Below are 24,340 nucleotides of genomic sequence, written 5' to 3'. Positions count from 1 at the left end.
CATTACAGCAGAGTGTTTTGAACAAGGCATGTATAGTTAACAATCTCACATTAGCCGTGATTGTATAGTGGTTAGTTCATTCCTTCGTTGCGGCAATAACCCAGGTTCTAATCCTGGTCACGGCATTCCCAGAATCTGTAATAGGTAGTTAACGTGTACTTCTGCATCGATTAAGTTGACCCCGTGTGCTCGGATGAACAGCTCCTGATGCTTTAATTTTGCTTGTTTTCTTTATAACACCGAGTTATGTTGGTCATTGACTTCAAACATACGAAGTATATTTCTTAATCAACGCATTGCAGCTCAATGTTTTGAACAAGACATATATAGATAAAAATCTCACATCAGCCGTGATCGTATAGTGGTTAGTACATTGCGTTGTGGCCGCAATAACCCAGGTTCGAATCCTGGTCACGGCATTACAAGAGTAAGTGTTAGGAAAGTGAACATATATTTCTGTATCGATTAAAATGTCTCCGTTCGCTAGAGAAAACAGTACCATGAATTCATTTTGTTATTTTCTTTATATCACCGAATTATGTTGTGTATCGACTTCAAACATAACGTAATATACTTCTTAATCATCGCCTTGCAGCAGCGTGTTTTGAACAAGGCATGTATAGGCAAACTCACATAAGCCGTGATCGTATAGTGGTTAGTACATTGCATTGTGGTCGCAATAACCCAGGTTCAAATCCTGGTCACGGCATCACCAGAATCTGTGATATGAAGTTAACGTGTACTTCTGTATCGATTAAATTAACAACGTCCGCTTGGATGAACAGCTCCCGATGATTCAATTTTGCTTGTTTTCTCTATTACACCGAATTATTTTGTGTATCGACTTCAAACATAACGTAATACAATTCTTAATCAACGCATTGCAGCACAGGGTGTTGAACAAGATATATATAGATAACAATCTCACAACAGCCGTGATCGTATAGTGGTTAGTACATTGCGTTTTGGCCGCAATAACCCAGGTTCGAATCCTGGTCATGGCATTAGAAGAATCTGTGATAGGAAGTTAACGTGTACTTCTGTATCGACTAAATTGTCTCCGTTCGCTAGAGAAAACAGTCCTATGCATTAATTTTTTTTATTTTTTTTATATAACCGAATTATGTTGTCTATCCACTTCAAACGTAACGAAATATATTTCTTAATCAAGGCATTGCAGCAGAGTGCTTTGAACAAGGCATATATAGTTAACAATACCAAATAAGCCGTGATCGTATAGTGGTTAGTACATTGCGTTGTGGCCGCAACAACCCCGGTTCGAATCCTGGTCACGGCATTACAAGAGTCAGTGATAGGATATTGAACATGTACTTCTGTATCGATTAAATTGTCTCCGTTCGCTAGAGAAAACAGTCCTATGAATTCATTTTGTTATTTTCGTTTTATCACCGAATTATGTTGTGTATCGACTTCAAACATAACGTAATATACTTCTTAATCATCGCCTTGCAGCAGAGTGTTTTTAACAAGGCATGGATAGTCAATCTCACATAAGCCGTGATCGTATAGTGGTTAGTACATTGCATTGCTACCGCAATAACCCAGGTTCGAATCCTGGTCACGGCATTCCCAGAATCTGTGATAGGTAGTTAACGTGTACTTCTGTAATGATTAAATTGACCCCGTGCGCTTGGATGAACTGCTCCTGATGCTTTTATTTTGCTTGTTTTCTTTATAACACCGAATTATGTTGGGTATTGACTTCAAACATATGAAGTATAGTTCTTAATCAACACATTGCAGCTCAGTGTTTTGAACAAGACATATAGAGATAACAATCTTACATCAGCCGTGATCGTACAGTGGTTAGTAAATTGCGTTGTGGCCGCAATAACCAGGTTCGATTCCTGGTCACGGCATTACAAGAGTCAGTTATAGGATAATGACCATGTACTGCTGTATCGATTAATATGTCTCCGTTCGCTAGAGAAAACAGTCCTATGCATTTATTTTATTTATTTTCTTTATATAACCGAATTATGTTGTGTATCGACCACAAACATAACGAAATATACTTCTTAATCATCGCATTGCAGCAGAGTGTTTTGAACAAGACATATATGGTTAACAATCTCATATGAGCCGTGATCGTATAGTGGTTAGTACATTGCGTTGTGGCCGCAATAACCTAGGTTCGAATTCTGGTAACGGCATTACAAGAATCAGTGATAGGAAAGTGAACATATATTTCTGTATCGATTAAAATGTCTCCGTTCGCTAGAGAAAACAGTCCTATGAATTCATTTTGTTTATTTTCTTTATATCACCGAATTATGTTGTGTATCGACTTCAAACATAACGTAATATACTTCTTAATCATCTAATTGCAGCAGAGTGTTTTGAACAAGGCATGTATAGTTAACAATTTCACATAAGCCGTTATCGTATAGTGGTTAGTACATTGCGTTGTGTCCGCAATAACCCAGGTTCGAATACTGGGCATGGCATTACAAGAATCTGTGATAGGAAGTTAACGTGTACTTCTGTATCGATTAAATTGACCCCGTTTGCTTGGATGAACAGCTCCTGATGCTTTAATTTTGCTTGTTGTCTCTATTACAACGAATTATGTTGTGTATCCATTTGAAACGTAACGAAAGATACTTCTTAATCATCGGATTGCAGCGCAGTGTTTTGAACAAGACATATATGGTTAACAATCTCATATCAGCCGTGATTGTATAGTGGTTAGCACATTGCGTTGTGGCCGCAATAACCCAGGTTCGAATCCTGGTCACGGCATTGGAAGAATCAGTGATAGCAAAGTGAACATGTACTTCTGTTTCCATTAAATTTTCTCCGTTCGCTAGAGAAAACAGTCCTATGAATTCATCTTGTTTATTTTCCTTATATCACCGAATTTTGTTGTGTATCGACTTCAAACATAACGTAGTATACTTCTGAATCATCGCATTGCAGCAGAATGTTTTGAACAAGACATATATTGTTAACAATCTCACATAAGCCATGATCGTATAGCGGTTAGTATATTGCATTTTGGCCGCAATAACCCAGGGTCGAATCCTGGTCACGGCATTACCAGAATCTGTGATAGGTAGTTAACGCGTACTTCTGTATCGATTAAGTTGACCCCGTTTGCTTGGATGAACAGCTCCTGATGCTTCAATTTTGCTTGTTTTCTTTACAACACCGAATTATGTTGGGTATTGACTTCAAACATAACGAATTATATTTCTTAATCAACGCATTGCAGCACAGTGTTTGGAACAAGACATATATGGTTAACAATCTCATATCAGCCGTGATCGTATAGTGGTTAGTACATTGCGTTGTGGCCGCAATAACCCAGGTTCGAATCCTGGTCACGGCATTACAAGAGTCAGTGATAGGATAGTGAACATGTACTGCTGTATCGATTAAATTGTCTTCGTTCGCTAGAGAAAACAGTGCTATGCATTTATTTTGTTTATTTTCTTTATATAACCGAATTATGTTGTGTATCGACTTCAAACATAACGAAATATACTTCTTAATCATCGCATTACAGCAGAGTGTTTTAAACAAAACATATTTGGTTAACAATCTCATATGAGCCGTGATCGTATAGTGGTTAGTACATTGCGTTGTGGCCGCAATAACCCAGGTTCGAATCCTGGGCACGGCATTACCAGAATCTGTGACAGGTAGTTAACGTGTACCTCTGTATCGATTAAATTGACCCCGTGCGCTTGGATGAACAGCTCCTGATGCTTCAATTTTGCTTGTTTTCTTTACAACACCGAATTATGTTGGGTATTGACTTCAAACATAACGAATTATATTTCTTAATCAACGCATTGCAGCACAGTGTTTGGAACAAGATATATATAGATAACAATCTCACAACAGCCGTGATCGTATAGTGGTTAGTACATTGCGTTGTGGCCGCAATAACCCAGGTTCGAATCCTGGTCACGGCATTACAAGAGTCAGTGATAGGATAGTGAAAACATGTACTGCTGTATCGATTAAACTGTCTCCGTTCGCTAGAGAAAAAAGTCCTATGCATTCATTTTGTTTGTTTTCTTTATGTCACCGAATTATGTTGTGTATCGACTTCAAACATAACGAAATATATTTCTTAATCAACGCATTGCAGCAGAGTGTTCTGAACATGACATTTACAGTTAACAATATCACATTAGCCGTGATCGTATAGTGGTTAGTACATTGCGTTGTGGCCGCAATAACCCAGGTTCGAATCCTGGCCACGGCATTACATGAATCAGTGATAGGAAAGTGAACATATATTTCTGTATCGATTAAAATGTCTCCGTTCGCTACAGAAAACAGTCCTAAGAATTCATTTTGTTTATTTTCTTTATATCACCGAATTATGTTGTGTATGGACTTCAAACATAACGTAATATACTTCTTAATCATCGCATTGCAGCAGAATGTTTTGAACAAGGCATGTATAGTTAGCAATCCCACATAAGCCGTGACCGTATAGCGGTTAGTACATTGCGTTGTGGCCGCAATAACCCAGGCTCGAATCCTGGTCACGGCATCACCAGAATCTGTGATAGGAAGTTAACGCGTACTTCTGTATCGATTAAATTGACCAAGTGCGCTTGGATGAACAGCTCCTGATGCTTTAATTTTACTTGTTTTCTTTATAACACCGAATTATGTTGGGTATTGATTTCAAACATACGAAACATATTTCTTAATCAAGGCATTGCAGCTCAGTTTTTTGAACAAGACATATATAGGTAACAATCTCACATCAGCCGTAATCGTATAGAGGTTAGTACATTGCGTTGTGGCCGCAATAACCCAGGTTCGAATCCTGGTCACGGCATTACAAGAGTCAGTGATAGGATAGTGAACATGTACTGCTGTATCGATTAAATTGTCTCCGTTCGCTAGAGAAAACAGTCCTATGCATTTATTTTGTTTATTTTTTTTGTATAACCGAATTATGTTGTGTATCGACTTCAAACATAACGAAATATACTTCTTAATCATCGCATTGCAGCAGAGTGTTTTAAACAAGACATATTTGGTTAACAATCTCATATGAGCCGTGATCGTATAGTGGTTAGTACATTGCGTTGTGGCCGCAATAACCCAGGTTCGAATCCTGGGCACGGCATTACCAGAATCTGTGACAGGTAGTTAACGTGTACCTCTGTATCGATTAAATTGACCCTGTGCGCTTGGATGAACAGCTCCTGATGCTTTAATTTTGCTTGTTTTCTTTACAACACCGAATTATGTTGGGTATTGACTTCAAACATAACGAATTATATTTCTTAATCAACGCATTGCAGCACACTGTTTGGAACAATATATATATAGATAACAATCTCACAACAGCCGTGATCGTATAGTGGTTAGTACATTGCGTTGTGGCCGCAATAACCCAGGTTCGAATCCTGGTCATGGCATTAGAAGAATCTGTGATAGGAAGTTAACGTGTACTTCTGTATCGACTAAATTGTCTCCGTTCGCTAGAGAAAACAGTCCTATGCATTCATTTTGTTTATTTTTTTGATATAACCGAATTATGTTGTCTATCCACTTCAAACGTAACGAAAGATACTTCTTAATCAGCGCATTACAGCAGAGTGTTTTAAACAAGGCATGTATAGTTAACAATCTCACATTAGCCGTGTTCGTATAGTTGTTAGTACATTCCTTCGTGGCCGCAATAACCCAGGTTCTAATCCTGGTCACGGCATTCCCAGAATCTGTGATAGGAAGTTAACGTGTGCTTCTGTATCGATTAAATTGAAGCCGTGCGCTTGGATGAACAGCTCCTGATGCTTTAGTTTTGCTTGTTTTCTCTATTACACCGAATAATTTTGTGTATTGACTTCAAACATAACGTAATACAATTCTTAATCAGCGCATTGCAGCACAGTGTTTTAAACAAGATATATATAGATAACAATCTCACAACAGTTGTGATCGTATAGTGATTAGTACATTGCGTTGTGGCGGCAATAACCCAGGTTCGAATCCTGGTCATGGCATTAGAAGAATCTGTGATAGGAAGTTAAAGTGTACTTCTGTATCGACTAAATTGTCTCCGTTCGCTAGAGAAAACAGTCCTATGCATTCATTTTTTTTATTTTTTTATATAACCGAATTATGTTGTCTATCCACTCCAAACGTAACGAAAGATACTTCTTAGTCATCGCATTACAGCAGAGTATTTTGAACAAGGCATGTATAGTTAACAATCTCACATTAGCCGTGATCTTATAGTGGTTAGTTCATTCCTTCGTTGCGGCAATAACCCAGGTTCTAATCCTGGTCACGGCATTCCCAGAATCTGTGATAGGTAGTTAACGTGTACTTCTGCATCGATTAAGTTGACCCCGTGTGCTCGGATGAACAGCTCCTGATGCTTTAATTTTGCTTGTTTTCTTTATAACACCGAGTTATGTTGGTCATTGACTTCAAACATACGAAGTATATTTCTTAATCAACGCATTGCAGCACAATGTTTTGAACAAGACATATATAGATAAAAATCTCACATCAGCCGTGATCGTATAGTGGTTAGTACATTGCGTTGTGGCCGCAATAACCCAGGTTCGAATCCTGGTCACGGCATTACAAGAGTAAGTGTTAGGAAAGTGAACATATATTTCTGTATCGATTAAAATGTCTCCGTTCGCTAGAGAAAACAGTCCCATGAATTCATTTTGTTATTTTCTTTATATCACCGAATTATGTTGTGTATCGACTTCAAACATCTCTATAATAATAGCCGTCGTCTGTCTGTCTCTGCGCGGACCCCCCGCTGAGTCAGAAAATGATGTCACGGAAACACCAATATCAAATGCTATATAATTTTGTCTACTTTGTTGCGACGGGTAAATTTAAGGGACGCGCGACCCCGTGGATTTTTCGACAGGCTATTAACGAAATATACTTCTTAATCATCGCATTACAGCAGAGTGTTTTAAACAAGACATATTTGGTTAACAATCTCATATGAGCCGTGATCGTATAGTGGTTAGTACATTGCGTTGTGGCCGCAATAACCCAGGTTCGAATCCTGGGCACGGCATTACCAGAATCTGTGACAGGTAGTTAACGTGTACCTCTGTATCGATTAAACTGACCCCGTGCGCTTGGATGAACAGCTCCTGATGCTTCAATTTTGCTTGTTTTCTTTACAACACCGAATTATGTTGGGTATTGACTTCAAACATAACGAATTATATTTCTTAATCAACGCATTGCAGCACAGTGTTTGGAACAAGATATATATAGATAACAATCTCACAACAGCCGTGATCGTATAGTGGTTAGTACATTGCGTTGTGGCCGCAATAACCCAGGTTCGAATCCTGGTCACGGCATTACAAGAGTCAGTGATAGGATAGTGAAAACATGTACTGCTGTATCGATTAAACTGTCTCCGTTCGCTAGAGAAAAAAGTCCTATGCATTCATTTTGTTTGTTTTCTTTATGTCACCAAATTATGTTGTGTATCGACTTCAAACATAACGAAATATATTTCTTAATCAACGCATTGCAGCAGAGTGTTCTGAACATGACATTTACAGTTAACAATATCACATTAGCCGTGATCGTATAGTGGTTAGTACATTGCGTTGTGGCCGCAATAACCCAGGTTCAAATCCTGGCCACGGCATTACATGAATCAGTGATAGGAAAGTGAACATATATTTCTGTATCGATTAAAATGTCTCCGTTCGCTACAGAAAACAGTCCTAAGAATTCATTTTGTTTATTTTCTTTATATCACCGAATTATGTTGTGTATGGACTTCAAACATAACGTAATATACTTCTTAATCATCGCATTGCAGCAGAGTGTTTTGAACAAGGCATGTATAGTTAGCAATCCCACATAAGCCGTGATCGTATAGCGGTTAGTACATTGCGTTGTGGCCGCAATAACCCAGGCTCGAATCCTGGTCACGGCATCACCAGAATCTGTGATAGGAAGTTAACGCGTACTTCTGTATCGATTAAATTGACCAAGTGCGCTTGGATGAACAGCTCCTGATGCTTTAATTTTACTTGTTTTCTTTATAACACCGAATTATGTTGGGTATTGATTTCAAACATACGAAACATATTTCTTAATCAAGGCATTGCAGCTCAGTTTTTTGAACAAGACATATATAGGTAACAATCTCACATCAGCCGTAATCGTATAGTGGTTAGTACATTGCGTTGTGGCCGCAATAACCCAGCTTCGAATCCTGGTCACGGCATTACAAGAGTCAGTGATAGGATAGTGAACATGTACTGCTGTATCGATTAAATTGTCTCCGTTCGCTAGAGAAAACAGTCCTATGCATTTATTTTGTTTATTTTTTTTATATAACCGAATTATGTTGTGTATCGACTTCAAACATAACGAAATATACTTCGTAATCATCGCATTGCAGCAGAGTGTTTTAAACAAGACATATTTGGTTAACAATCTCATATGAGCCGTGATCGTATAGTGGTTAGTACATTGCGTTGTGGCCGCAATAACCCAGGTTCGAATCCTGGGCACGGCATTACCAGAATCTGTGACAGGTAGTTAACGTGTACCTCTGTATCGATTAAATTGACCCCGTGCGCTTGGATGAACAGCTCCTGATGCTTTAATTTTGCTTGTTTTCTTTACAACACCGAATTATGTTGGGTATTGACTTCAAACATAACGAATTATATTTCTTAATCAACGCATTGCAGCACACTGTTTGGAACAATATATATATAGATAACAATCTCACAGCAGCCGTGATCGTATAGTGGTTAGTACATTGCGTTGTGGCCGCAATAACCCAGGTTCGAATCCTGGTCATGGCATTAGAAGAATCTGTGATAGGAAGTTAACGTGTACTTCTGTATCGACTAAATTGTCTCCGTTCGCTAGAGAAAACAGTCCTATGCATTCATTTTGTTTATTTTTTTGATATAACCGAATTATGTTGTCTATCCACTTTAAACGTAACGAAAGATACTTCTTAATCAGCGCATTACAGCAGAGTGTTTTAAACAAGGCATGTATAGTTAACAATCTTACATTAGCCGTGTTCGTATAGTTGTTAGTACATTCCTTCGTGGCCGCAATAACCCAGGTTCTAATCCTGGTCACGGCATTCCCAGAATCTGTGATAGGAAGTTAACGTGTGCTTCTGTATCGATTAAATTGACGCCGTGCGCTTGGATGAACAGCTCCTGATGCTTTAGTTTTGCTTGTTTTCTCTATTACACCGAATAATTTTGTGTATTGACTTCAAACATAACGTAATACAATTCTTAATCAGCGCATTGCAGCACAGTGTTTTGAACAAGATATATATAGATAACAATCTCACAACAGCCGTGATCGTATAGTGGTTAGTACATTGCGTTGTGGCTGCAATAACCCAGGTTCGAATCCTGGTCACGGCATTACAAGAGTCAGTGATGGGATAGTGAAAACATGTACTGCTGTATCGATTAAACTGTCTCCGTTCGCTAGAGAAAAAAGTCCTATGCATTCATTTTGTTTGTTTTCTTTATCTCACCGAATTATGTTGTGTATCGACTTCAAACATAACGTAATATACTTCTTAATCATCGCATTGCAGCAGAGTGTTTTGAACAAGGCATGTATAGTTAGCAATCCCACATAAGCCGTGATCGTATAGCGGTTAGTACATTGCGTTGTGGCCGCAATAACCCAGGCTCGAATCCTGGTCACGGCATCACCAGAATCTGTGATAGGAAGTTAACGCGTACTTCTGTATCGATTAAATTGACCAAGTGCGCTTGGATGAACAGCTCCTGATGCTTTAATTTTACTTGTTTTCTTTATAACACCGAATTATGTTGGGTATTGATTTCAAACATACGAAACATATTTCTTAATCAAGGCATTGCAGCTCAGTTTTTTGAACAAGACATATATAGGTAACACTCTCACATCAGCCGTAATCGTATAGTGGTTAGTACATTGCGTTGTGGCCGCAATAACCCAGGTTCGAATCCTGGTCACGGCATTACAAGAGTCAGTGATAGGATAGTGAACATGTACTGCTGTATCGATTAAATTGTCTCCGTTCGCTAGAGAAAACAGTCCTATGCATTTATTTTGTTTATTTTTTTTATATAACCGAATTATGTTGTGTATCGACTTCAAACATAACGAAATATACTTCTTAATCATCGCATTGCAGCAGAGTGTTTTAAACAAGACATATTTGGTTAACAATCTCATATGAGCCGTGATCGTATAGTGGTTAGTACATTGCGTTGTGGCCGCAATAACCCAGGTTCGAATCCTGGGCACGGCATTACCAGAATCTGTGACAGGTAGTTAACGTGTACCTCTGTATCGATTAAATTGACCCCGTGCGCTTGGATGAACAGCTCCTGATGCTTTAATTTTGCTTGTTTTCTTTACAACACCGAATTATGTTGGGTATTGACTTCAAACATAACGAATTATATTTCTTAATCAACGCATTGCAGCGCACTGTTTGGAACAATATATATATAGATAACAATCTCACAACAGCCGTGATCGTATAGTGGTTAGTACATTGCGTTGTGGCCGCAATAACCCAGGTTCGAATCCTGGTCATGGCATTAGAAGAATCTGTGATAGGAAGTTAACGTGTACTTCTGTATCGACTAAATTGTCTCCGTTCGCTAGAGAAAACAGTCCTATGCATTCATTTTGTTTATTTTTTTGATATAACCGAATTATGTTGTCTATCCACTTCAAACGTAACGAAAGATACTTCTTAATCAGCGCATTACAGCAGAGTGTTTTAAACAAGGCATGTATAGTTAACAATCTTACATTAGCCGTGTTCGTATAGTTGTTAGTTCATTCCTTCGTGGCCGCAATAACCCAGGTTCTAATCCTGGTCACGGCATTCCCAGAATCTGTGATAGGAAGTTAACGTGTGCTTCTGTATCGATTAAATTGACGCCGTGCGCTTGGATGAACAGCTCCTGATGCTTTAGTTTTGCTTGTTTTCTCTATTACACCGAATAATTTTGTGTATTGACTTCAAACATAACGTAATACAATTCTTAATCAGCGCATTGCAGCACAGTGTTTTGAACAAGATATATATAGATAACAATCTCACAACAGCCGTGATCGTATAGTGGTTAGTACATTGCGTTGTGGCGGCAATAACCCAGGTTTGAATCCTGGTCATGGCATTAGAAGAATCTGTGATAGGAAGTTAAAGTGTACTTCTGTATCGACTAAATTGTCTCCGTTCGCTAGAGAAAACAGTCCTATGCATTCATTTTTTTTATTTTTTTATATAACCGAATTATGTTGCCTATCCACTCCAAACGTAACGAAAGATACTTCTTAATCATCGCATTACAGCAGAGTGTTTTGAACAAGGCATGTATAGTTAACAATCTCACATTAGCCGTGATCGTATAGTGGTTAGTTCATTCCTTCGTTGCGGCAATAACCCAGGTTCTAATCCTGGTCACGGCATTCCCAGAATCTGTGATAGGTAGTTAACGTGTACTTCTGCATCGATTAAGTTGACCCCGTGTGCTCGGATGAACAGCTCCTGATGCTTTAATTTTGCTTGTTTTCTTTATAACACCGAGTTATGTTGGTCATTGACTTCAAACATACGAAGTATATTTCTTAATCAACGCATTGCAGCACAATGTTTTGAACAAGACATATATAGATAAAAATCTCACATCAGCCGTGATCGTATAGTGGTTAGTACATTGCGTTGTGGCCGCAATAACCCAGGTTCGAATCCTGGTCACGGCATTACAAGAGTAAGTGTTAGGAAAGTGAACATATATTTCTGTATCGATTAAAATGTCTCCGTTCGCTAGAGAAAACAGTCCCATGAATTCATTTTGTTATTTTCTTTATATCACCGAATTATGTTGTGTATCGACTTCAAACATCTCTATAATAATAGCCATCGTCTGTCTGTGTCTGCGCGGACCCCCCGCTGAGTCAGAAAATGATGTCACGGAAACACCAATATCAAATGCGATATATTTTTGTCTACTTTGTTGCGACGGGTAAATTTAAGGGACGCGCGACCCCGTGGATTTTGCGACGGGCTAATAACGTAATATACTTCTTAATCATCGCCTTGCAGCAGCGTGTTTTGAACAAGGCATGTATAGGCAAACTCACATAAGCCGTGATCGTATAGTGGTTAGTACATTGCATTGTGGTCGCAATAACCCAGGTTCAAATCCTGGTGACGGCATCACCAGAATCTGTGATATGAAGTTAGCGTGTACTTCTGTATCGATTAAATTAACCCCGTCCGCTTGGATGAACAGCTCCCGATAATTCAATTTTGTTTATTTTCTTTATATCATCGAATTATGTTGTGTATCGAATTCAAACAAACGAAATATATTTCTTAATCAACGTATTGCAGCAGAGTGTTCTGAACAAGACATATATGGTTAACAATTTCACATTAGCCGTGATCGTATAGTGGTTAGTGCATTGCGTTGTGGCCGCAATAACCCAGGTTCGAGTCCAGGTCACGGCATTACAAGAGTCAGTGATAGAATAGTGAACATGTACTTCTGTATCGATTAAATTGTCACCGTTCGCTAGAGAAAACAGTCCTGTGCATTTATTTTGTTTACTTTCTTTATAACACGGAATTATGTTGTGTATCGACTTTAAACATAACGAAATATATTTCTTAATCAAGGCATTGCAGCAGAGTGTTTTGAACAAGACATATATAGTTAACAATAACACATAAGCCGTGATCGTATAGTGGTTAGTACATTGCGTTGTGGCCGCAATAACCCAGGTTCGAATCCTGGTCACGTCATTACAAGAGTCAGTCTTAGGATAGTGAACATGTACTTCTGTATCGATTAAATTATCTCCGTTCGCTAGAGAAAACAGTCCTGTGCATTTATTTTGTTTACTTTCTTTATAACACGGAATTATGTTGTGTATCGACTTCAAACATAACGAAATATATTTCTTAATCAAGGCATTGCAGGAGAGTGTTTTGAACAAGACATATATGGTTAACAATAACACATAAGCCGTGATCGTATAGTGGTTAGTACATTGCGTTGCGGCTGCAATAACCCAGGTTCGAATCCTGGTCACGGCATTACAAGAGTCAGTGTTAGGATAGTGAACATGTACTTCTGTATCGATTAAATTGTCTCCTTTCGCTAGAGAAAACAGTCCTATGAATTCATTTTGTTATTTTCTTTATATCACCGAATTATGTTGTGTATCGACTTCAAACATAACGTAATATACTTCTTAATCATCGCATTGCAGCAGAGTGTTTTGAACAAGGCATGTATAGTCAATGTCACATAAGCCGTGATCGTATAGTGGTTAGTACATTGCGTTGTGGTCGTAATAACCCAGGCTCGAGTCCTGGTCACGGCATTAAAGAGTCAGTGATAGAATAGTGAACATGTACTTCTGTATCGATTAAATTGTCTCCGTTCGCTAGAGAAAACAGTCCTGTGCATTTATTTTGTTTACTTTCTTTATAACACGGAATTATGTTGTGTATGGACTTCAAACATAACGAAGTATATTTCTTAATCAAGGCATTGCAGCAGAGTGTTTTGAACAAGACATATATAGCTAACAATAACACATAAGACGTGATCGTATAGTGGTTAGTACATTGCGTTGTGGCCGCAATAACCCAGGTTCGAATCCTGGTCATGGAATTACAAGAGTCAATGTTAGGATAGTGAACATGTACTTCTGTATCGATTAAATTGTCTCTGTTCGCTAGAGAAAACAGTCCTGTGCATTTATTTTGTTTACTTTCTTTATAACACGGAATTATGTTGTGTATCGACTTCAAACATAACGAAATATATTTCTTAATCAAGGCATTGCAGCAGAGTGTTTTGAACAAGACATATATAGTTAACAATAACACATAAGCCGTGATCGTATAGTGGTTAGTACATTGCGTTGTGGCCGCAATAACCCAGGTTCGAATCCTGGTCACGGCATTACAAGAGTCAGTGTTAGGATAGTTAACATGTACTTCTGTATCGATTAAATTGTCTCCGTTCGCTAGAGAAAACAGTCCTATGAATTCATTTTGTTATTTTCTTTATATCACCGAATTATGTTGTGTATCGACTTCAAACATAACGTAATATACTTCTTAATCATTGCATTGCAGCAGAGTGTTTTGAACAAGGCTTGTATAGTCAATCTAACATAAGCCGTGATCGTACAGTGGTTAGTACATTGCGTTGTGGTCGTAATAACCCAGGTCCGAATCCTGGTCACGGCATTACCAGAATTTGTGATATGAAGTTAACGTGTACTTCTGTATCGATTAAATTGACCCCGTGCGCTTGGATGAACAGCTCCTGATGCTTTTATTTTGCTTGTTTTCTTCATAACACCGAGTTATGTTGGGTATTGACTTCAAACATACGAAGTATAGTTCTTAATCAACGCAAGTGTTTTGAACAGGACATATATAGTTAACAATCTTACATCAGCCGTGATCGTATAGTGGTTAGTACATTGCGTTGTGGCTGCAATAACCCAGGTTCCAATCCTGGTCACGGCATTACAAGAATCAGAGATAGGAAAGTGAACATATATTTCTGTATCGATTAAATTGTCTCCGTTCGCTAGAGAAGACAGTCCTATGCATTCATTTTGTTTATTTTCTTTATATCACCGAATTATGTTGTGTATCGACTTCAAACAAACGAAATATATTTCTTAATCAACGTATTGCAGCAGAGTGTTCTGAACAGGACATATATGGTTAACAATCTTACATCCGCCGTGATCGTATAGTGGTTAGTACATTGCGTTGTGGCTGCAATAACCCAGGTTCCAATCCTGGTCACGGCATTACAAGAATCAGAGATAGGAAAGTGAACATATATTTCTGTATCGATTAAATTGTCTCCGTTCGCTAGAGAAGACAGTCCTATGCATTCATTTTGTTTATTTTCTTTATATCACCGAATTATGTTGTTTATCGACTTCAAACAAACGAAATATATTTCTTAATCAACGTATTGCAGCAGAGTGTTCTGAACAAGACATATATGGTTAACAATATCACATTAGCCGTGATCGTATAGTGGTTAGTGCATTGCGTTGTGGCCGCAATAACCCAGGTTCGAATCCTGGTCACGGCATTACAAGAATCAGGGATAGGAAAGTTAACATCTATTTCTGTATCGATTATAATGTCTCTGTTCGCTAGAGAAAACAGTCCTATGAATTCATTTTGTTTATTTTCTTTATATCACCGAATTATGTTGTGTATCGACTTCAAACATAACGTAGTATACTTCTTAATCATCGCATTGCAGCAGAGTGTTTTGAACAAGGCATGTATAGTTAACAATATGACATGAGCCTTGATCGTATAGTGTTTAGTACATTGCGTTGTGGCCGCAATAACCCAGGTTCGAGTCCTGGTCACGGCATTACAAGAGTCAGTGATAGAATTGTGAACATATACTTCTGTGTCGATTAAATTGTCTCCGTTCGCTAGAGAAAACAGTCCTGTGCATTTATTTTGTTTACTTTCTTTATAACACGGAATTATGTTGTGTATCGACTTCAAACATAACGAAATATATTTCTTAATCAAGGCATTGCAGCAGAGTGTTTTGAACAAGACATATATAGTTAACAATAACACATAAGCCGTGATCGTATAGTGGTTAGTACATTGCGTTGTGGCCGCAATAACCCAGGTTCGAATCCTGGTCACGGCATTACAAGAGTCAGTGTTAGGATAGTGAACATGTACTTCTATATCGTTTAAATTGTCTCCGTTCGCTAGAGAAAACAGTCCTATGAACTAATTTTGTTATTTTCTTTATATCACCGAATTGTGTTGTGTATCGACTTCAAACATAACGAAATATACTTCTTAATCATCGCATTGCGGCACAGTGTTTTGAACAAGATATATATAGATAACAATCTCACAACAGTCGTAATCGTATAGTGGTTAGTACATTGCGTTGCGGCCGCAATAACCCAGGTTCGAATCCTGGTCACGGCATTACAAGAATCAGTGATAGGAAAATGAACATATATTTCTGTATCGATTAAAATGTCTCCGTTCGTTAGAAAAAACAGTCCTATGAATTCATTTTGTTTATTTTCTTTATACCACCGAATTATGTTGTGAATCGACTTCAAACATAACGTAATATACTTCTTAATCATCTCATTGCGGCAGAATCTTTTGAACAAGGCATGTATAGTTAACAAACTCGCATAAGCCGTGATCGTATGGTGGTTAGTACATTGCGTTGTGGCCGCAATAACCCAGGTTCGAATCCTGGTCACGGCATTACCAGAATCTCTGATAGGTAGTTAACGTGTACTTCTGTATCGATTAAATTGATCCCGTGCGCTTGGATGAACAGCTCCTGGTGCTTTAATTTTGCTTGTTTTCTTTATAACACCGAATTATGTTGGGTATTGACTTCAAACATAACGAATTATACTTCTTAATCAACGCATTGCAGCAGATTGTTTTGAACATGACATATATAGATAACAATCTCAGATGAGCCGTGATCGTATAGTGGTTAGTAGATTACATTGTGGCCGCAATAACCCAGGCTCGAGTCCTGGTCACGGCATTGGAAGAATCAGTGATAGTAAAGTGAACATGTACTTCTGTATCGATTAAATTGTCTCCGTTCACTAGAGAAAACAGTCCCATGCATTTATTTTGTTTATTTTGTTTATATAACCGAAATATGTTGTGTATCGACTTCAAACATAACGAAATAAACCTCTTAATCATCGCATTGCAGCAGAGTGTTTTGAACAAGACATATATGGTTAACAATCTCATATGAGCCGTGATCGTATAGTGGTTAGTACATTGCGTTGTGGCCGCAATAACCCAGGTTTGAATCCTGGTCACGGCTTTACAAGAGTCAGTGATAGGAAAGTGAACATATATTTCTGTATCGATTAAAATGTCTCCGTTCGCTAGAAAAAACAGTCCTGTGAATTCATTTTGTTTATTTTCTTTATACCACCGAATTATGTTGTGAATTGACTTCAAACATAACGTAATATACTTCTTAATCATCTCATTGCAGCAGAGTGTTTTGAAAAGGCATGTATAGTTAACAATCTCACATTAGCCGTGGTCGTGTAGTGGTTAGTACATTGCGTTGTGGCCGCAATAACCCAGCTTCGAATCCTTGTCACGGCATTACCAGCATCTGTGATAAGAAGTTAACGTGTACTTCTGTATCGATTAAATTGACACCGTTCGCTTGGATGAACATCTCCTGATGCATTTATTTTGTTTATTTTCTTTATATAACCGAATTATGTTGTGTATCGACTTCAAACATAACGAAATATACTTCTTAATCAACGCATTGCAGCAGATTGTTTTGAACATGACATATATAGATAACAATCTCAGATGAGCCGTGATCGTATAGTGGTTAGTAGATTACATTGTGGCCGCAATAACCCAGGTTCGAATCCTGGTCACGGCATTGGAAGAATCAGTGATAGTAAAGTGAACATATATTTCTGTATCGATTAAAATGTCTCCGTTCGTTAGAAAAAACAGTCCTATGAATTCATTTTGTTTATTTTCTTTATACCACCGAATTATGTTGTGAATCGACTTCAAACATAACGTAATATACTTCTTAATCATCTCATTGCGGCAGAATCTTTTGAACAAGGCATGTATAGTTAACAAACTCGCATAAGCCGTGATCGTATGGTGGTTAGTACATTGCGTTGTGGCCGCAATAACCCAGGTTCGAATCCTGGTCACGGCATTACCAGAATCTCTGATAGGTAGTTAACGTGTACTTCTGTATCGATTAAATTGATCCCGTGCGCTTGGATGAACAGCTCCTGGTGCTTTAATTTTGCTTGTTTTCTTTATAACACCGAATTATGTTGGGTATTGACTTCAAACATAACGAATTATACTTCTTAATCAACGCATTGCAGCACTTTTTTTTTTTATAAAAGACATATATACATAACTATCTCACATCAGCCGTGATCGTATAGTGGTTAGTACATTGCGTTGTGGCCGCAATAACCCAGGTTCGAATCCTGGTCAAGGCATTACAAGAGTCAGTGATAGGATAGTGAACATGTACTTCTGTATCGATTAAATTGTCTCCGTTCGCTAGAGAAAAAAGTCCTGTGCATTTATTTTGTTTACTTTCTTTATAACACGGAATTATGTTGTGTATCGACTTCAAACATAACGAAATATATTTCTTAATCAAGGCCTTGCAGCAGAGTGTTTTGAAAAAGGCATATATAGTTAACAATACCACATAAGCCGTGATCGTATAGTGGTTAGTACATTGCGTTGGGGCCGCAATAACCCAGGTTCGAATCCTCGTCACGGCATTACAAGAGTCAGTGATAGGATAGTGAATATGTACTTCTGTAGCGATTAAATTGTCTCCGTTCGCTAGAGAAAACAGTCCTATGAATTCATTTTGTTATTTTCTTTATATCACCGAATTATGTTGTGTATCGACTTCAAACATAACGTAATATACTTCTTAATCATCGCCTTGCAGCAGAGTGTTTTGAACAAGGCATGTATAGTCAATCTCACATAAGCCGTGATCGTATAGTGGTTAGTACATTGCGTTGTGGTCGCAATAACCCATGTTTGAATCCTGGTCACCGCATTACCAGAATCTGTGATATGAAGTTAACGTGTACTTCTGTATCGATTAAATTGACCCCGTTCGCTTGGATGAACAGCTCCTGATGCTTTAATTTTGCTTGTTTTCTCTATTACACCGAATTATGTTGTGTATCGACTTCAAGCATAACGTAATACATTTCTTAATCAACGCATTGCAGCACAGTGTTTTGAACAAGACATATATACATAACAATCTCACCTCAGCCGTGATCGTATAGTGGTTAGTACATTGCGTTGTGGCCGAAATAACCCAGGTTCGAATCCTGGTCACGGCATTACAAGAGTCAGTGATAGGATAGTGAACATGTTCTTCTGTATCGATTAAATTGACGCCGTTCGTTTGGATGAACAGCTCCTGATGCTTTAATTTTGCTTGTTTTCTCTATTACACCGAATTATGTTGTGTATCGACTTCAAACATAACGTAATACATTTCTTAATCAACGCATTGCAGCACTTTTTTTTTTATAAAAGACATATATACATAACTATCTCACATCAGCCGTGATCGTATAGTGGTTAGTACATTGCGTTGTGGCCGCAATAACCCAGGTTCGAATCCTGGTCACGGCATTACAAGAGTCAGTGATGGGATAGTGAACATGTACTTCTGTATCGATTAAATTGTCTCCGTTCGCTAGAGAAAAAAGTCCTGTGCATTTATTTTGTTTACTTTCTTTATAACACGGAATTATGTTGTGTATCGACTTCAAACATAACGAAATATATTTCTTAATCAAGGCATTGCAGCAGAGTGTTTTGAAAAAGGCATATATAGTTAACAATACCACATAAGCCGTGATCGTATAGTGGTTAGTACATTGCGTTGTGGCCGAAAAAACCCAGGTTCGAATCCTGGTCACGGCATTACAAGAGTCAGTGATAGGATAGTGAACATGTACTTCTGTATCGATTAAATTGACGCCGTTCGTTTGGATGAACAGCTCCTGATGCTTTAATTTTGCTTGTTTTCTCTATTACACCGAATTATGTTGTGTATCGACTTCAAACATAACGTAATACATTTCTTAATCAACGCATTGCAGCACTTTTTTTTTTTATAAAAGACATATATACATAACTATCTCGCGTCAGCCGTGATCGTATAGTGGTTAGTACATTGCGTTGTGGCCGCAATAACCCAGGTTCGAATCCTGGTCACGGCATTACAAGAGTCAGTGATAGGATAGTGAACATGTACTTCTGTATCGATTAAATTTTCTCCGTTCGCTAGAGAAAAAAGTCCTGTGCATTTATTTTGTTTACTTTCTTTATAACACGGAATTATGTTGTGTATCGACTTCAAACATAACGAAATATATTTCTTAATCAAGGCATTGCAGCAGAGTGTTTTGAAAAAGGCATATATAGTTAACAATACCACATAAGCCGTGATCGTATAGTGGTTAGTACATTGCGTTGTGGCCGCAATAACCCAGGTTCGAATCCTGGTCACGGCATTACAAGAGTCAGTGATAGGATAGTGAATATGTACTTCTGTAGCGATTAAATTGTCTCCGTTCGCTAGAGAAAACAGTCCTATGAATTCATTTTGTTATTTTCTTTATATCACCGAATTATGTTGTGTATCGACTTCAAACATAACGTAATATACTTCTTAATCATCGCCTTGCAGCAGAGTGTTTTGAACAAGGCATGTATAGTCAATCTCACATAAGCCGTGATCGTATAGTGGTTAGTACATTGCGTTGTGGTCGCAATAACCCATGTTTGAATCCTGGTCACGGCATTACCAGAATCTGTGATATGAAGTTAACGTGTACTTCTGTATCGATTAAATTGTATCCGTTCGCTAGAGAAAACAGTCCTATGAATTCATTTTGTTATTTTCTCTATATCAACGAATTATGTTGTGTATCGACTTCAAACATAACGTAATATACTTCTTAATCATCGCATTGCAGCAGAGTGTTTTGAACAAGGCATGTATAGTCAATCTCACATAAGCGGTGATCGTACAGTGGTTAGTACATTGCGTTGTGGTCGTAATAACCCAGGTTCGAATCCTGGTCACGGCATTACCAGAATTTGTGATATGAAGTTAACGTGTACTTCTGTATCGATTAAAATGTCTCTGTTCGCTAGAGAAAACAGTCCTATGAATTAATTTTGTTTATTTTCTTTATATCGCCGAATTATGTTGTGTATCGACTTCAAACATAACGTAGTATACTTCTTAATCATCGCATTGCAGCAGAGTGTTTTGAAAAAGGCATATATAGTTAACAATACCACATAAGCCGTGATCGTATATTGGTTAGTACATTGCGTTGTGGCCGCAATAACCCAGGTTCGAATCCTGGTCACGGCATTACAAGAGTCAGTGATAGGATAGTGAATATGTACTTCTTTAGCGATTAAATTGTCTCTGTTCGCTAGAGAAAACAGTCCTATGAATTCATGTTGTTATTTTCTTTATATCACCGAATTATGTTGTGTATCGACTTCAAACATAACGTAATATACTTCTTAATCATCGCCTTGCAGCAGAGTGTTTTGAACAAGGCATGTATAGTCAATCTCACATAAGCCGTGATCGTATAGTGGTTAGTACATTGCGTTGTGGTCGCAATAACCCATGTTTGAATCCTGGTCACGGCATTACCAGAATCTGTGATATGAAGTTAACGTGCACTTCTGTATCGATTAAATTGTATCCGTTCGCTAGAGAAAACAGTCCTATGAATTCATTTTGTTATTTTCTCTATATCAACGAATTATGTTGTGTATCGACTTCAAACATAACGTAATATACTTCTTAATCAACGCATTGCAGCACAGTGTTTTGAACAAGACATATATACATAAAAATCTCACCTCAGCCGTGATCGTATAGTGGTTAGTACATTGCGTTGTGGCCGAAATAACCCAGGTTCGAATCCTGGTCACGGCATTACAAGAGTCAGTGATAGGATAGTGAACATGTACTTCTGTATCGATTAAATTGACGCCGTTCGTTTGGATGAACAGCTCCTGATGCTTTAATTTTGCTTGTTTTCTCTATTACACCGAATTATGTTGTGTATCGACTTCAAACATAACGTAATACATTTCTTAATCAACGCATTGCAGCACTTTTTTTTTTTATAAAAGACATATATACATAACTATCTCACATCAGCCGTGATCGTATAGTGGTTAGTACATTGCGTTGTGGCCGCAATAACCCAGGTTCGAATCCTGGTCACGGCATTACAAGAGTCAGTGATAGGATAGTGAACATGTACTTCTGTATCGATTAAATTGTCTCCGTTCGCTAGAGAAAAAAGTCCTGTGTATTTATTGTGTTTACTTTCTTTATAACACGGAATTATGTTGTGTATCGACTTCAAACATAACGAAATATATTTCTTAATCAAGGCATTGCAGCAGAGTGTTTTGAAAAAGGCATATATAGTTAACAATACCACATAAGCCGTGATCGTATAGTGGTTAGTACATTGCGTTGTGGCCGCAATAACCCAGGTTCGAATCCTGGTCACGGCATTACAAGAGTCAGTGATAGGATAGTGAATATGTACTTCTGTAGCGATTAAATTGTCTCCGTTCGCTAGAGAAAACAGTCCTATGAATTCATTTTGTTATTTTCTTTATATCACCGAATTATGTTGTGTATCGACTTCAAACATAACGTAATATACTTCTTAATCATCGCCTTGCAGCAGAGTGTTTTGAACAAGGCATGTATAGTCAATCTCACATAAGCCGTGATCGTATAGTGGTTAGTACATTGCGTTGTGGTCGCAATAACCCATGTTTGAATCCTGGTCACGGCATTACCAGAATCTGTGATATGAAGTTAACGTGTACTTCTGTATCGATTAAATTGTATCCGTTCGCTAGAGAAAACAGTCCTATGAATTCATTTTGTTATTTTCTCTATATCAACGAATTATGTTGTGTATCGACTTCAAACATAACGTAATATACTTCTTAATCATCGCATTGCAGCAGAGTGTTTTGAACAAGGCATGTATAGTCAATCTCACATAAGCGGTGATCGTACAGTGGTTAGTACATTGCGTTGTGGTCGTAATAACCCAGGTTCGAATCCTGGTCACGGCATTACCAGAATTTGTGATATGAAGTTAACGTGTACTTCTGTATCGATTAAGATGTCTCTGTTCGCTAGAGAAAACAGTCCTATGAATTCATTTTGTTTATTTTCTTTATATCGCCGAATTATGTTGTGTATCGACTTCAAACATAACGTAGTATACTTCTTAATCATCGCATTGCAGCAGAGTGTTTTGAACAAGGCATGTATAGTTAACAATATGACATGAGCCCTGATCGTATAGTGGTTAGTACAATGCGTTGTGGCCGCAATAACCCAGGTTCTAATCCTGGTCACGGCATTACCAGAATTTGTGATATGAAGTTAACGTGTACTTCTGTATAGAATAAATTGACCCCGTTCGTTTGGATGAACAGCTCCTGATGCTTTAATTTTGCTTGTTTTCTCTATTACACCGAATTATGTTGTGTATCGACTTCAAACATAACGTAATACATTTCTTAATCAACGCATTGCAGCACAGTGTTTTGAACAAGACATATATACATAACTATCTCACATCAGCCGTGATCGTATAGTGGTTAGTACATTGCGTTGTGGCTGCAATAACCCAGGTTCGAATCCTGGTCACGGCATTACAAGAGTCAGTGATAGGATAGTAAACATGTACTTCTGTATTGATTAAATTGTCTCCGTTCGCTAGAGAAAACAGTCCTATGAATTCATTTTGTTATTTTCTTTATATAACCGAATTATGTTGTGTATCGACTTCAAACATAACGTAATATATTTCTTAATCAAGGCATTGCAGCAGAGTGTTTTGAACAAGGCATATATAGTTAACAATACCACATAAGCCGTGATCGTATAGTGGTTAGTACATTGCGTTGTGGCCGCAATAACCCAGGTTCGAATCCTGGTCACGGCATTACAAGAGTCAGTGATAGGATAGTAAACATGTACTTCTGTATTGATTAAATTGTCTCCGTTCGCTAGAGAAAACAGTCCTGTGCAATTATTTTGTTTACTTTCTTTACAACACGGAATTATGTTGTGTATCGACTTCAAACATAACGAAATATATTTCTTAATCAAGGCATTGCAGCAGAGTGTTTTGAACAAGGCATATATAGTTAACAATACCACATAAGCCGTGATCGTATAGTGGTTAGTACATTGCGTTGTGGCCGCAATAACCCAGGTTCGAATCCTGGTCACGGCATTACAAGAGTCAGTGATAGGATAGTGAACATGTACTTCTGTATCGATTAAATTGTCTCCGTTCGCTAGAGAAAACAGTCCTATGAATTCATTTTGTTATTTTCTTTATATCACCGAATTATGTTGTGTATCGACTTCAAACATAACGTAATATACTTCTTAATCATCGCCTTGCAGCAGAGTGTTTTGAACAAGGCATGTATAGTCAATCTCACATAAGCCGTGATCGTATAGTGGTTAGTACATTGCGTTGTGGTCGCAATAACCCAGGTTCGAATCCTGGTCACGGCATTACCAGAATTTGTGATATGAAGTTAACGTGTACTTCTGTATAGAATAAAATGACCCCGTTCGTTTGGATGAACAGCTCCTGATGCTTTAATTTTGCTTGTTTTCTC

At 38.0% G+C, this 24,340-nt stretch overlaps 42 non-coding genes across 42 annotated transcripts; all 42 read left to right on the top strand.

The window, feature by feature from the left end:
- Window positions 1-347: 347 nt before the first annotated feature.
- On the top strand, window positions 348-419 carry Trnah-gug (transfer RNA histidin (anticodon GUG)). The gene has a single exon. It is a non-coding gene; the product is annotated as a tRNA-His (tRNA).
- A 218-nt stretch (window positions 420-637) lies between these two features.
- On the top strand, window positions 638-709 carry Trnah-gug (transfer RNA histidin (anticodon GUG)). Its single transcript has one exon. It is a non-coding gene; the product is annotated as a tRNA-His (tRNA).
- Window positions 710-932: 223 nt separating this feature from the next.
- Window positions 933-1,004, top strand: Trnaq-uug (transfer RNA glutamine (anticodon UUG)). Its single transcript has one exon. It is a non-coding gene; the product is annotated as a tRNA-Gln (tRNA).
- Window positions 1,005-2,691: 1,687 nt separating this feature from the next.
- Trnah-gug (transfer RNA histidin (anticodon GUG)) lies at window positions 2,692-2,763 on the top strand. The gene has a single exon. It is a non-coding gene; the product is annotated as a tRNA-His (tRNA).
- A 517-nt stretch (window positions 2,764-3,280) lies between these two features.
- Window positions 3,281-3,352, top strand: Trnah-gug (transfer RNA histidin (anticodon GUG)). The gene has a single exon. It is a non-coding gene; the product is annotated as a tRNA-His (tRNA).
- A 222-nt stretch (window positions 3,353-3,574) lies between these two features.
- Trnah-gug (transfer RNA histidin (anticodon GUG)) lies at window positions 3,575-3,646 on the top strand. Its single transcript has one exon. It is a non-coding gene; the product is annotated as a tRNA-His (tRNA).
- Window positions 3,647-3,869: 223 nt separating this feature from the next.
- On the top strand, window positions 3,870-3,941 carry Trnah-gug (transfer RNA histidin (anticodon GUG)). Its single transcript has one exon. It is a non-coding gene; the product is annotated as a tRNA-His (tRNA).
- Window positions 3,942-4,165: 224 nt separating this feature from the next.
- Window positions 4,166-4,237, top strand: Trnah-gug (transfer RNA histidin (anticodon GUG)). The gene has a single exon. It is a non-coding gene; the product is annotated as a tRNA-His (tRNA).
- Window positions 4,238-5,047: 810 nt separating this feature from the next.
- On the top strand, window positions 5,048-5,119 carry Trnah-gug (transfer RNA histidin (anticodon GUG)). Its single transcript has one exon. It is a non-coding gene; the product is annotated as a tRNA-His (tRNA).
- Window positions 5,120-5,342: 223 nt separating this feature from the next.
- Window positions 5,343-5,414, top strand: Trnah-gug (transfer RNA histidin (anticodon GUG)). Its single transcript has one exon. It is a non-coding gene; the product is annotated as a tRNA-His (tRNA).
- A 1,102-nt stretch (window positions 5,415-6,516) lies between these two features.
- Trnah-gug (transfer RNA histidin (anticodon GUG)) lies at window positions 6,517-6,588 on the top strand. The gene has a single exon. It is a non-coding gene; the product is annotated as a tRNA-His (tRNA).
- A 388-nt stretch (window positions 6,589-6,976) lies between these two features.
- On the top strand, window positions 6,977-7,048 carry Trnah-gug (transfer RNA histidin (anticodon GUG)). The gene has a single exon. It is a non-coding gene; the product is annotated as a tRNA-His (tRNA).
- Window positions 7,049-7,271: 223 nt separating this feature from the next.
- Window positions 7,272-7,343, top strand: Trnah-gug (transfer RNA histidin (anticodon GUG)). Its single transcript has one exon. It is a non-coding gene; the product is annotated as a tRNA-His (tRNA).
- A 224-nt stretch (window positions 7,344-7,567) lies between these two features.
- Trnah-gug (transfer RNA histidin (anticodon GUG)) lies at window positions 7,568-7,639 on the top strand. Its single transcript has one exon. It is a non-coding gene; the product is annotated as a tRNA-His (tRNA).
- Window positions 7,640-8,449: 810 nt separating this feature from the next.
- On the top strand, window positions 8,450-8,521 carry Trnah-gug (transfer RNA histidin (anticodon GUG)). The gene has a single exon. It is a non-coding gene; the product is annotated as a tRNA-His (tRNA).
- A 223-nt stretch (window positions 8,522-8,744) lies between these two features.
- Trnah-gug (transfer RNA histidin (anticodon GUG)) lies at window positions 8,745-8,816 on the top strand. Its single transcript has one exon. It is a non-coding gene; the product is annotated as a tRNA-His (tRNA).
- Window positions 8,817-9,332: 516 nt separating this feature from the next.
- Window positions 9,333-9,404, top strand: Trnah-gug (transfer RNA histidin (anticodon GUG)). Its single transcript has one exon. It is a non-coding gene; the product is annotated as a tRNA-His (tRNA).
- Window positions 9,405-9,922: 518 nt separating this feature from the next.
- Trnah-gug (transfer RNA histidin (anticodon GUG)) lies at window positions 9,923-9,994 on the top strand. The gene has a single exon. It is a non-coding gene; the product is annotated as a tRNA-His (tRNA).
- A 222-nt stretch (window positions 9,995-10,216) lies between these two features.
- Trnah-gug (transfer RNA histidin (anticodon GUG)) lies at window positions 10,217-10,288 on the top strand. Its single transcript has one exon. It is a non-coding gene; the product is annotated as a tRNA-His (tRNA).
- Window positions 10,289-10,511: 223 nt separating this feature from the next.
- Trnah-gug (transfer RNA histidin (anticodon GUG)) lies at window positions 10,512-10,583 on the top strand. Its single transcript has one exon. It is a non-coding gene; the product is annotated as a tRNA-His (tRNA).
- Window positions 10,584-11,685: 1,102 nt separating this feature from the next.
- Window positions 11,686-11,757, top strand: Trnah-gug (transfer RNA histidin (anticodon GUG)). The gene has a single exon. It is a non-coding gene; the product is annotated as a tRNA-His (tRNA).
- A 1,267-nt stretch (window positions 11,758-13,024) lies between these two features.
- Trnar-gcg (transfer RNA arginine (anticodon GCG)) lies at window positions 13,025-13,096 on the top strand. Its single transcript has one exon. It is a non-coding gene; the product is annotated as a tRNA-Arg (tRNA).
- Window positions 13,097-13,901: 805 nt separating this feature from the next.
- On the top strand, window positions 13,902-13,973 carry Trnah-gug (transfer RNA histidin (anticodon GUG)). The gene has a single exon. It is a non-coding gene; the product is annotated as a tRNA-His (tRNA).
- Window positions 13,974-15,062: 1,089 nt separating this feature from the next.
- Window positions 15,063-15,134, top strand: Trnah-gug (transfer RNA histidin (anticodon GUG)). Its single transcript has one exon. It is a non-coding gene; the product is annotated as a tRNA-His (tRNA).
- Window positions 15,135-15,650: 516 nt separating this feature from the next.
- Trnah-gug (transfer RNA histidin (anticodon GUG)) lies at window positions 15,651-15,722 on the top strand. The gene has a single exon. It is a non-coding gene; the product is annotated as a tRNA-His (tRNA).
- A 515-nt stretch (window positions 15,723-16,237) lies between these two features.
- On the top strand, window positions 16,238-16,309 carry Trnah-gug (transfer RNA histidin (anticodon GUG)). The gene has a single exon. It is a non-coding gene; the product is annotated as a tRNA-His (tRNA).
- A 517-nt stretch (window positions 16,310-16,826) lies between these two features.
- Window positions 16,827-16,898, top strand: Trnah-gug (transfer RNA histidin (anticodon GUG)). The gene has a single exon. It is a non-coding gene; the product is annotated as a tRNA-His (tRNA).
- An 810-nt stretch (window positions 16,899-17,708) lies between these two features.
- On the top strand, window positions 17,709-17,780 carry Trnah-gug (transfer RNA histidin (anticodon GUG)). The gene has a single exon. It is a non-coding gene; the product is annotated as a tRNA-His (tRNA).
- A 226-nt stretch (window positions 17,781-18,006) lies between these two features.
- On the top strand, window positions 18,007-18,078 carry Trnah-gug (transfer RNA histidin (anticodon GUG)). The gene has a single exon. It is a non-coding gene; the product is annotated as a tRNA-His (tRNA).
- An 807-nt stretch (window positions 18,079-18,885) lies between these two features.
- Window positions 18,886-18,957, top strand: Trnah-gug (transfer RNA histidin (anticodon GUG)). The gene has a single exon. It is a non-coding gene; the product is annotated as a tRNA-His (tRNA).
- A 226-nt stretch (window positions 18,958-19,183) lies between these two features.
- Window positions 19,184-19,255, top strand: Trnah-gug (transfer RNA histidin (anticodon GUG)). Its single transcript has one exon. It is a non-coding gene; the product is annotated as a tRNA-His (tRNA).
- A 222-nt stretch (window positions 19,256-19,477) lies between these two features.
- Trnah-gug (transfer RNA histidin (anticodon GUG)) lies at window positions 19,478-19,549 on the top strand. The gene has a single exon. It is a non-coding gene; the product is annotated as a tRNA-His (tRNA).
- Window positions 19,550-19,776: 227 nt separating this feature from the next.
- Window positions 19,777-19,848, top strand: Trnah-gug (transfer RNA histidin (anticodon GUG)). The gene has a single exon. It is a non-coding gene; the product is annotated as a tRNA-His (tRNA).
- Window positions 19,849-20,070: 222 nt separating this feature from the next.
- Window positions 20,071-20,142, top strand: Trnah-gug (transfer RNA histidin (anticodon GUG)). The gene has a single exon. It is a non-coding gene; the product is annotated as a tRNA-His (tRNA).
- Window positions 20,143-20,942: 800 nt separating this feature from the next.
- Trnah-gug (transfer RNA histidin (anticodon GUG)) lies at window positions 20,943-21,014 on the top strand. The gene has a single exon. It is a non-coding gene; the product is annotated as a tRNA-His (tRNA).
- Window positions 21,015-21,524: 510 nt separating this feature from the next.
- Window positions 21,525-21,596, top strand: Trnah-gug (transfer RNA histidin (anticodon GUG)). The gene has a single exon. It is a non-coding gene; the product is annotated as a tRNA-His (tRNA).
- A 227-nt stretch (window positions 21,597-21,823) lies between these two features.
- Trnah-gug (transfer RNA histidin (anticodon GUG)) lies at window positions 21,824-21,895 on the top strand. The gene has a single exon. It is a non-coding gene; the product is annotated as a tRNA-His (tRNA).
- A 222-nt stretch (window positions 21,896-22,117) lies between these two features.
- Window positions 22,118-22,189, top strand: Trnah-gug (transfer RNA histidin (anticodon GUG)). The gene has a single exon. It is a non-coding gene; the product is annotated as a tRNA-His (tRNA).
- A 1,095-nt stretch (window positions 22,190-23,284) lies between these two features.
- On the top strand, window positions 23,285-23,356 carry Trnah-gug (transfer RNA histidin (anticodon GUG)). Its single transcript has one exon. It is a non-coding gene; the product is annotated as a tRNA-His (tRNA).
- Window positions 23,357-23,577: 221 nt separating this feature from the next.
- On the top strand, window positions 23,578-23,649 carry Trnah-gug (transfer RNA histidin (anticodon GUG)). Its single transcript has one exon. It is a non-coding gene; the product is annotated as a tRNA-His (tRNA).
- A 222-nt stretch (window positions 23,650-23,871) lies between these two features.
- Window positions 23,872-23,943, top strand: Trnah-gug (transfer RNA histidin (anticodon GUG)). Its single transcript has one exon. It is a non-coding gene; the product is annotated as a tRNA-His (tRNA).
- A 218-nt stretch (window positions 23,944-24,161) lies between these two features.
- On the top strand, window positions 24,162-24,233 carry Trnah-gug (transfer RNA histidin (anticodon GUG)). The gene has a single exon. It is a non-coding gene; the product is annotated as a tRNA-His (tRNA).
- The last annotated feature ends 107 nt before the right edge of the window (window positions 24,234-24,340 follow it).

This window comes from Hydractinia symbiolongicarpus, chromosome 5, assembly GCF_029227915.1.
Source record: "Hydractinia symbiolongicarpus strain clone_291-10 chromosome 5, HSymV2.1, whole genome shotgun sequence".
NCBI lineage: Eukaryota > Metazoa > Cnidaria > Hydrozoa > Anthoathecata > Hydractiniidae > Hydractinia > Hydractinia symbiolongicarpus.
Note: the sequence above shows the minus strand (reverse complement) of the source record. Positions and strands in the feature narration are given on the sequence as shown.